The sequence below is a fragment of the Mus caroli genome, chromosome 16 (genome assembly GCF_900094665.2).
Source record: "Mus caroli chromosome 16, CAROLI_EIJ_v1.1, whole genome shotgun sequence".
Classification (NCBI taxonomy): domain Eukaryota; kingdom Metazoa; phylum Chordata; class Mammalia; order Rodentia; family Muridae; genus Mus; species Mus caroli.
Genome location: NC_034585.1, coordinates 28,895,975 through 28,906,112, shown reverse-complemented (window position 1 = coordinate 28,906,112; position 10,138 = coordinate 28,895,975).

Below are 10,138 nucleotides of genomic sequence, written 5' to 3'. Positions count from 1 at the left end.
CTTCGCTGACAGCCTTCAGGGCACCAAGGAGTTTTGTTTTATTTGTTTTTATTTTTATTTTTTTGGTTTTATGGGACAGGGTCTGGCTGTAGCTCTGACCAGCCTGACATTCACCATGCCAGTCAGCCTAGCCTCAAACTCGCAACGATCCTTCTGCAGCTGCCTCACAAGTGCTGGGATTACGGCTTACCACCATGTCTGTAAATTTGCCCAGGGACCAGGAAGCCATGTCCTCAAAAAAGACAGACAAATGGCGAGGAGGAACTGAAAGCAGTAGAGGAAACCAAACTCAGGATATACTGAATGAAAAAGGAGAGAGACGGAAGCATCTGCTGTCCCTACTGTTAACACTGTGTCCATCGACAGAGAAATGAATTGCCCCAATAACCACCAGGGGAATCCCAAACTACAGTGAGGGGTGAGGTGCTGCCCCGCATCTATTAGGAAGGGTCCTCTGCAGGAGACAGCAGGGGCCCGAGGGTGTGGCTCAGTGGGGAAGCAAACACCCGGGATGCGCATGCCCTGTGCTACCTTCCAGCCGGCACTGCACAAAACAGAACAAAGCAGAGAAACTGTTGGCCGAGATGGGGGAGAAACTGGAGACTTGGACAGTGCTTGGTGACGAGAAACAGCACGAATGCTGTGCGGAACAATTTGGTGAGTTGTCAAGAAACCAAAATAGAAATACTGTAGGAGCCGGCAACTCTACTTCTGAGCGTATACAGGAAAGCTTTAAAGGCGGGGACTGAAACAGATGTTTGTGGAGGGAAGAGGGGGACAAGGGGGGAGTACAGGAAAAAGCAGCTAAAATTAAGGGCCACTTGAGGGGTAGTGTGGGAACCTGATCTAGTAGGAGCTTCCTAAAATACACACATATAGGAAGGCGATCTAAGGGAAATCACTGAAGAGTGGGGGAGACAGAGTGGCAATTGGCCATCTCTTGTCACCAAATGAAGCTTCCAGCACCGAGAATGGGTTACATTTGATTGAGTTGTTGGCCGCTGGGTCCCATGAGAACCCCCAAACAATCCAGGCTGTTGCCAGGACTATAGATTGCTCTCCACCAACTGACAGCAAGCCCCATTGCTGAAGACAATACCCACACAGCTCACCCACCACAAAGTCAAGTCGGCCTAGAGCTTCACCCCTACTGAATGGTGTTGCTGGTGCCAGAAATGCACAGTGCAAGCTACCAAACGGATAGAAACCCTTCGGTCTACACTGGTGTCCTGCCTCCAAGTTATGTCAGTGCAATGGTGGTCAAGCTTGTGGAGAACTCAACCTACGTCTGATTTGACTCAGGGTCCACTCTACGAGATGGAACCCACACCCAGTGCTGCTTGTATGACCAAGAACCTGAGACTAGATAGCTCAGGGACCCAGGGGAAGCACAAATGAAGCGGTGGTTCTCAACATTCCCAATGCTGCAGCCCTTTAATACATAAAATCATTTAATCCATAAAATAAAATTATTTCGTTGCTATTTCATAACTGTATGTATGTAACTGTCATCAATTGTCCTTTGAGTATATGTCATAGTTTCCGGTTTATGGTGTTCTTATAGTGTGAGAAGGAGTGGGTCTCCGCATCTGTTTCTTGTGCCTTTTCTTGGGCTCTTTTCCTTCCGTTTGTTCTGTCCTATTCTGACACATTTGGTTTTTGTTTTAGCTTATTAGATTTTATTATTATTCCTTAGTTATCTCTTTTCTTTTCTTTTCTTTTCTTTTCTTTTCTTTTCTTTTCTTTTCTCTTCTCTTCTCTTCTCTTCTCTTCTCTTCTCTTCTCTTCTCTTCTCTTCTCTTCTCTTCTTTTCTTTTCTTGTTTTTTGGTTTTTCGAGACAGGGTTTCTCTGTGTAGCCCTGGCTGTCCTGGAACTCACTCTGTAGACCAGGCTGGCCTCGAACTCAGAAATCCGCCTGCCTCTGCCTCCTGAGTGCTGGGATTAAAGGCATGTGCCACCATGCCCGGCGATTGATCGATTTATTATGTGACTACATTGTAGCTGTACAGATGTTTGTGAGCCTTCATGTGGTTGTTGGGAAATGAATTTTTAGGTCCTCTGCTGCTCAGCCCCACTCAATCTAGTCACCCCCTCTTGCTCCAGTCAATGCTGCTCGCCCAGGCCCAAAGACTTACTTATTATTATCATAAGTACACTGTAGCTGACTCAGATGCAGCAGAAGAGGTCGTCAGATCTCATTACGGGTGGTTGTGAGCCACCATGTAGTTTCTGGGATTTGAACTCAGGACCTTCAGGAGAGCAGTCAGTGCTCTTTCCTGCTGAGCCATCTCGCCAGCTCAGAGTTTTCCCTGCAAACCTTGACTCAGGGACATTTTCCTGGGAACCCGAGTATGGATCTGACTAGAGAATATCAACCTGGCCAGTATTTAATTAAAGCTTGGTCAAAGACTGTGGTAGTGACCTTATTCTCAACCGGTGGTATTAACAAGAAAAATGAGGTGTATCCAGATGGGTGGGGAGGTGGAGAGGAACTGGGAGGGGGAGGGGATGACCATAATCAGAATATATTGAATAAAAAAAACTATTTTCAATAAAAGAGAAGTGTTTAGTCTTGTGAGGAAGGAAAATCTAAGAAGACATTATGATTTGGACTTTGGAGAAACTCCAGTTGCAACAACCTAGTCACAAAGGACAAACAATCCTACCTATAAGGTACAGAAGTAGGAGGTTTGATGGTAGCTGGGGCCTGGCGAGGGGGCGGGGCCTGGCGAGGGGGCGGGGCCGTGCTGAGTGACTGTCCAGAGCTCCAGCTGCAGGCGGAGTTGTAGGGATGGGTGCCTTTGATAGTTACTCTGCAGTGGTGTTTGGCTTAACGCCGCAGAACCAAGTGGCTGAAATTGTAAACTTGACGTTACATAAATGACTAAAAATCAGCAAAGCAGCCCAGGAACAGGTGACTCTACAGAGCAGGGGCAATGACAGTCCCTGGTGAGGTCTGAGGAGAAACCCAGGCTACTACGAAAATGAGGCAGGCTGGCCTTTTAAAAGTCCTTAGCCTCTGATGGAACTGGCAATGGAAAAAGGCAGGAAGCCTTTACAGGCCAGGAGCTTTGAGACTTCCCTGGTTGCTGCAGGAAGAAAGGTGGATGTGTGTGTGTTGGGAGTGGGGGTGGGGGGTGAGACTGGGAGGGGAAGGAGGGAAGAGGTGCAGATGCCATATGTCCTCAAGGCTGCCACACCTTCAGGTCCCCACATTCCCACATCCCCGCAGTGCAGGGCTGGAAGAAGCTTTACTGAAAGCAGTAAGTGGTTCATCCTCCAGGCCACAGTAGCTGGGGCAAGTGGCGCTTTTCAGCTCTGCAGTCATTGGTTCCCATACATACCCATGCTACGCTGTGAGGTAGCAGACTCCCTCAGTTAGGAGGCTGAAGGCAGGTAGAGCATCTCTCTCTTCCTGGAGAAAGGAGGAAAAAGAACCCCTGTCTCACCCAGCCTAGCGTGGCAGGCGCGCAGGCTAAGAAAACTGTCCTGTGGTACCCTGTCCTTGAAGAGATCCGCTGGTGCCCAGCCCATCTGGAAAGGGCAGGGCCAGCATTTCTGTTATCAGGGAAGAGCCTCCTGCTTCAGCAAATGCTCTCAAGGCCTCTTTGCTGCGGGGGCGCCTGACTCAGTGGCCCCCAGATGATTATGGAGATGGAGAACAGAACAGATAAGAGCGATTGCACCTGGACTTTGGCCAGAGCGTCCTGCGTCCTACGTTCTGCTTCCCGCGGGCGGTAGGCGGTTTTCCCAGTCCGACCTGCAGAGGATGCTGATTTCCCAGCAGCCAGTGCTCAAATCCCGGCTTGCCTCTCCATTCTTCCAGCCTCATTCAAGTCCCTGAGAGCAGGAGAGCACCACGTGGCTCCCCTGCTGGAGTGTGGGAAGTGTGGGGGGAGGGGTCACACTGCTTCCAGTAATTGGTAATTGGTGGTACTTTATCCTTGGAAAATGCCACAGAACTCGGCTTCCTTTCCAGCTCTGGATGAGTGCACTGGGTTCTAACAGCTAGCACCTGATACCACAGGACATTGGAACTGGAGAAAGCAGATGTAGGCTACACACATGCTACCTCACAAAGCTGCCAGGATGGTCGTCTACACTGCCTCTAGGGTCAAGCTGCCTGTCTCAATCCTGGCTTGTTGGCTGACGGTGGGCAATGTATCACCTACCTCCACACCTCGTACTTCTTTCAAGACATTGCTTTGAGAGCTAAATTGGTACTCACCAGTTGTGTCTAGCATGCCATAAGCAAGCCTCTAAGGGTTAGACGGGCCTATATTTAACTCAGGTATTAGCTCCTCACCACCACCGGCATTATGATCTAGGGTAGGCTGCTTCCCTTCCTGCAGGGGGCGCTGTGGTGCACGTCCAGTGTTTCTCCAGGACTGAAGACCCATTCTTCCAGCTGGCTGCTGGCAGTGGTGGTGGTAATTGATGGCATCCCCTTGGGCTTTTCTTTGAGACTTGTCCTCAGCTGAAGCAAGGTCATGCCACCCCAAACCTGTATCTGATGGAAGGGTGGTATAGGGACACGACAGCCAGGCACTTTTTGCTGAAAGTAGAATAACCCAAGGGGCCTTGCTGAACTGCAACCCACATCTCTCATTCAAATGTCTGCCTTACAGGGCTTTCTGGGCAAACAAACCTATGGCAACTGGTGCCAGGAAGGATCCTGGGGAAAGAGTGTCAAGTAGGTTCTTGACTCTCCATCATCTACTGGCCATCTGGCACCGAGAACTTTCCGACAGTGTGGTACAGATGGTGTGGTGGCTCCTGCCTGTAACCATCAGGAGGCTGAGGCAAGAGGACCTCAAGTTAGAGGCCAGCCTGGGCTACATAGCAAGACCTGGTTTCATGAAAACAAGCCAGGCATATCCTCAGCACTGGGGAGGCAGAGGCAGGGGAATCGTCATCTATACCATGAGTTAGAAACCAGAGTGGGCTACATTCATAGTAAGACCTTCTCTCAAAAAACATAAGCAAGCAAGCAAACAAACAATAAAACCAAAAAACAAACAACCCAAACCAACCAACCAATCAAAAATCTAAACAACAACACATTTTCCAAGTACTGAAAAGGTAGAAAAATGAATATCTGTGCGCTGGGTCCTGGGCCCTGTTACTTCAAGGTGAGGAAACAGGTTCTGAGTTCAAGCATGGAGTTATGAAGGTGAAAACCCATCCGGAGAAGGCCCTGTTCTCTGTCACCTTGGTTTCCTGCAAGATGAGGGGACAGGACAAGCTATTTGGACACACTGGTTCATGGAGATGCTACGTAAGGCTGTGAGCTAGGAAGGTAGGGGGAGGGGGGAGTGCTGTACGTAAATAAGTCAGCTAAGGGGTGGGCTCAGGGTGGGTGCTTCTTATGCCCCTGCCTCCTGAGCAATCCTGTCTGATCCCGGCTTTTCCCAGCCTCTCCCAGGCCAGTGGGTACTGACAGTTGGCACCTGAGGCTGACCCAGCTGAGTATGGACCTCAGTCCACTGTGCTTGGATGATCTTTCTCCCGTCTGTCCGCAGGCTGGCAGAGGGCTCAGGACCCCTGAAGTTTCAGGGGCAGTGGGGTTGGCGGTGGGAGTGTGGACAAGGGTTGGGACACAGCTCTGTTGATCTGCAGGACCTTTGGGATTCTCTGGGCAGGCGAGGCCCCATCCTCCTCTCCAGAAGATTTCTTCCAACTACCTAGTGTGGCAGTGGCTTAGGGAGTGGAGGCTTTAAAGCATGGTTCTCAACCTTCCTATTGCTGTGACCTCATGTGGTGATGCAACCACAAAATCATTTTCGTTGCTTCTTCATAATTGTAATTTTGCTACTGTTGTGGGTTGTAATGTAAATATCTGATATGTAGGCTATCTGGTATGAGACCCCTGTAAAAGGGTTGGTTGACCCCTAAAGTTTAGGATTGAGAACCACGGCTCTAAAGAGTAGTGACTTTCCAAGGGCATGCAGCCGATGGCACAGCTGCTCGCACATCTGGGCTGAGTGGCTCCAGGTTTGGGTGCCTTTAGCAGAGATGAGGCCCCTGTGCTTGTGACCGTGGAAGACTTGGTTGATATTTCTGTTACAGCTTATTTGTCCATTCCAAAATGAAAGGATCACGCATTCATTCGCTCATGGCTGTGCTGAGCTGGAACCCTGGCTCATACGAAGCCAGCACTGTACCGCTGGACTATATCCTTAGCAATTTCATTTTAAACGTTTTGCAATTCAAAACTTAAAGAGTTTCGGGAAACTAAAAATAAAGTTTAAAGAAAGTTTCCCTTAAATCCCATCAGCTAGAGAGTGTTGCTGCTAACAGTTTGGTGAACAGACTTCCAGACAGCATTGTGTGTGAGTGTGGGGACTTATGGTAATGGAGTCACATACTGTTTCATAACCTGCTCTTTTTACTCAACAATATGTCACAGGGATCCTCCCACCTCAGTGAAGGCAGCCCTACCCTTTACATAATGGCTGCAGACCGTCCGCTGCAAAGGGAAGTACCAAGGATGCATTTAGAAGTTTTTAGAATTTTACTGTTCCTGAACTGATATAGTGAACGGTAGACTGCTATCATGGCCATGAACCCAGCTGCTATCTTAAGTCTATCTTAGCAGGCTGGTCATTTATTTATGTATCTATTTAATTCATTTGTGTGTGTGTGTTTACATGTATGTACATGAATGCAGAGTCTCTGGACTCCTCTGGATCTGGAGTTACGGGCAGTCGTGAGCCACTCGGTGAGTAGTGGGAACTGAATTCGTGTCCTTTGCAAAGGCAGCAAGTACTCAGCAACTGCTGAGATGCTGAGCCATCTTTCCAGTCCAGAGTTCCAGGGCCTTGATGGGGGAAATCTTACAATGATTCTGTTGCATAAGGTTCCTTGGTCACCCCCTTGGTCACCCTTCGGATGGTGTCTTAGTTAGGGTTCTATTGCTGTGAAGAGACACCATGACCCTGGAAGCTCTTAGAAAAGAAAATATTTAATTGGGGCTGGCTTACAGTTCCGAGGTTTAGTTCATTGTCATGGCGGGAAGCACAGTGACATGCAGGCAGACATGGTGATGGAGAAGGAGCTGAGAGTTCTACATCTTGATCTGTAGGCAGCAGAAGGAGATTGTGTGCCACACTGAACATAGCATGAGCACATGAGTCCTCAGAGCCTGTCCCCACAGTGACAAACTCCCTCCAACAAAGCCACACCTCATGATAGTGCCACTCTCTATGGGTCAAGCATTCTAACACATGAGTCTATGGGGGCCATTCCTATTCAAACCACCGAAGAGGGTAAAGAGTCCAGGACTGATAGACACCAGGCTGGTCACAGAAGCATCTTTCTGAGCCACCAGTTAGAGGATGACAGTCCTATAAAGGCATTTGTCAAGTACTTTCCATTTCTCTTCCTTCCTGGGACCAAGGAACCTTCCTCAGCACTACAGAACTGTGACATTCAGGATCACCAGGTCAAGCTGGGAGGTGGAATGGTTTAGGGCTGCGTCCCTCCATTTCCCACCCTAGAAGTTTGCTCACAGCCCCCCCTTTTCCTCCTTTCCTCCAGCTTTCTATTTCTAGGGAGGAGGACTCTGCCCCACAGAACCAGGGCACACATCCCTGGCATTGGCTGATTCCTGAACTGTGGGCTCCCAAAGGTAGAGGCTTCCTTCTCTCCAGCATAGCACCAGGCCCCACCCTTCTTGGGCAGGAAAGAACTCCAAAAGATAGCTAGAGGGATGCAGGGAGGGAAGCAGAGCTTTGAGCTCTTCTCAGACAACTAGGAAGCCCTGGGTCGAGGTCAAGGTCAAGGGGATACTGAGAAACACTTCCCTGCCAGATTAAAGGGCTTGCAACAACTGAACTATTGCAGACTCCTTTTTGTTTAAACACTAGTCAGACAAATCCCATTTTTACTATATTAATCCTGCCAATCCTGGTTCATCCCCACAGATGGGAAAGAGAGAACAGGCAATTGCTCCTGGGTCCCACAGCCTGTTGTAAGGCCATGAGTCCACCTCCCATCCTCCCCACCCTCACCATACTTAGTAGGGATGGGGGAGTTCAGGCCTGTTTGCCCAGGACTCAGCCATCTTCTTGCTCTGCCCTCTCTACCATGTGGTCCTTTGCCTGGCACTTTTGTGTCAATGTGCTCCATTTTCAAACCATCTTGACTACTTTCTGGGCAGGGAGAGGTAAAGGGCTTCCCCAAAAAGTTTATTTTGGGGGTATATGTGTGTCCAAACCCAACCCAATGCAACCCCTACACCTGAGGCTCATAAAAGAGGGGGTGGAAAGATTGTAAAGGCTAAAAGACCAGGATGTATACCTTCAGTGAGATAGAGTCTTCTACATATGACAGGGAAGCAGCATCCATGACTTTCAACAATATGGTTGCCACACAAGGCCAGCCTAATACCACCAGCTGGCATGCCAAGGTAGAAAGGGAAATCCTGTCCCCTAGATGAAGAGATACAGGTGGCCCATGGGAGAGTCAGTCTCTTCTAAACAGGATCTCCCTCAGAGGCTGTCCAATTGCAAGTGGTTAGCCCAGGACACATGCACATATGGATAGTAACGACTGGACTCAATAGATGCACATGTGTGCATATATGTAACGATGATAATTAAAGAAGAGATCATGAGTTTGGGAGGCAGAGGGAGAGTTGGAAGTGGGTGAGGGAGGTGTGGGAGTGTTATAGATGCAGTCCTCATATTTGATATTCTTAGAAAATAAAATTATTAAATGACAACTAAAATTCTTCTGAAGCTTACACCCTGTGACCTCCACTTAGTTTTCCTTGGCTTGAGCTTTCCCCAGCATGTGTTCGGTTGAAACTTTTGAGTACTGAGAACAGAATCTAGAACAGGTGTTTGTCAACCTTCCTAATGCTGTGACCCTTTAATATATTTCCTCATGGTGTGGTGACCCCCAACCATAAAATTATTTCCATTGCTACTTTGTAACCATAATTGTTCTACTGTTACAAATTGCATCATAAATGTTTTGGGGGGACTGGTGAGCTGGTTCGGTGGTTAAGAGCGCGGACTGCTCTTCCAAAAGTCCTGAGTTCAAATCCCAGCAACTACATGGTGTCTCACAACCATCCATAACGAAATCTGATGCCCTCTTCTGGAGTGTCTGAAGACACACTACAGTGTACTTATATATAATAAATATTAAAAAAATGTTTTTGGAGATAGGTTTGTTGAAGGGGTCACTGCCCACAGGTTGAGAAACACTTACCTAGAACCTGTGCATACTAGGCAAGTGTCCTACAACTGTATTTCCTCCCCAGCCCTGGCCAACCATCATCACTTCTTTTTCTATATCGGGGAATGAATTTAAGGCCTTGAGAATCCAAGTGAGGGTTTTACCCAAAAGTTATACACCCCTCCCCCCAGGGCTAATATTACTTTTGCATTTTGAACAAGGGTCTTGTTAAATTATATAGACTGGCCTTGAACTTAATATACAATAAAGGCAGGCCTTGAACTTTCGAACTTCCCATCCCAGTCTTGTGAGTAAATGGACTTACTGGCCTGGGTTAGCAGGCCTGACCAAGTGGATAGTTTAGCTGGGTATATGGCCATATATCAGACATAACCAAATTGTGAGGGCTGGAGCAGGGTGGGTTGATGCTGGCCCTTTCTTGCAGCTGGCTTGTTGGAATCCACAGCTGGGTGATGACATCTTCCACACATCTCTCACACACATACACACCCTCCCCGGGGATACTGAATAAGCCACAGTTCTTTCTTCAGGTTGGATTTAGCTTCCTACACAAGGGTCTTTGACTACTCATCCCTCTGACCAAAGAAGCCCTAGGAACCTGCTAAACAGCCCAAAAGGAATGTAAACTCAACTAACTGCATTCTGCACAGTGAAGAATTTGCCAGAAATTCTGTTCCTATCCCAGATCTGTGGAATAAGCAGGGCACAGCAGCTTGTTTTGACAAGGCCTCCAGGTTATGCTACCAACAGCTCCAGAGTGTAAGGACCCCTTGAAGTACAAGGACCCTCAGGTGGGAGACAGCTTCTGCATTTGGAGGAGCCATCCTGAAGGCTGTTGGGAAAGAAGGGATAAGGGAGACTCCCTGATCCTCTGTCCTTCAGTCTGGGCTGCCAGTAACTCTGGGAAGACTGACGTTTCCTGGTGCTGCT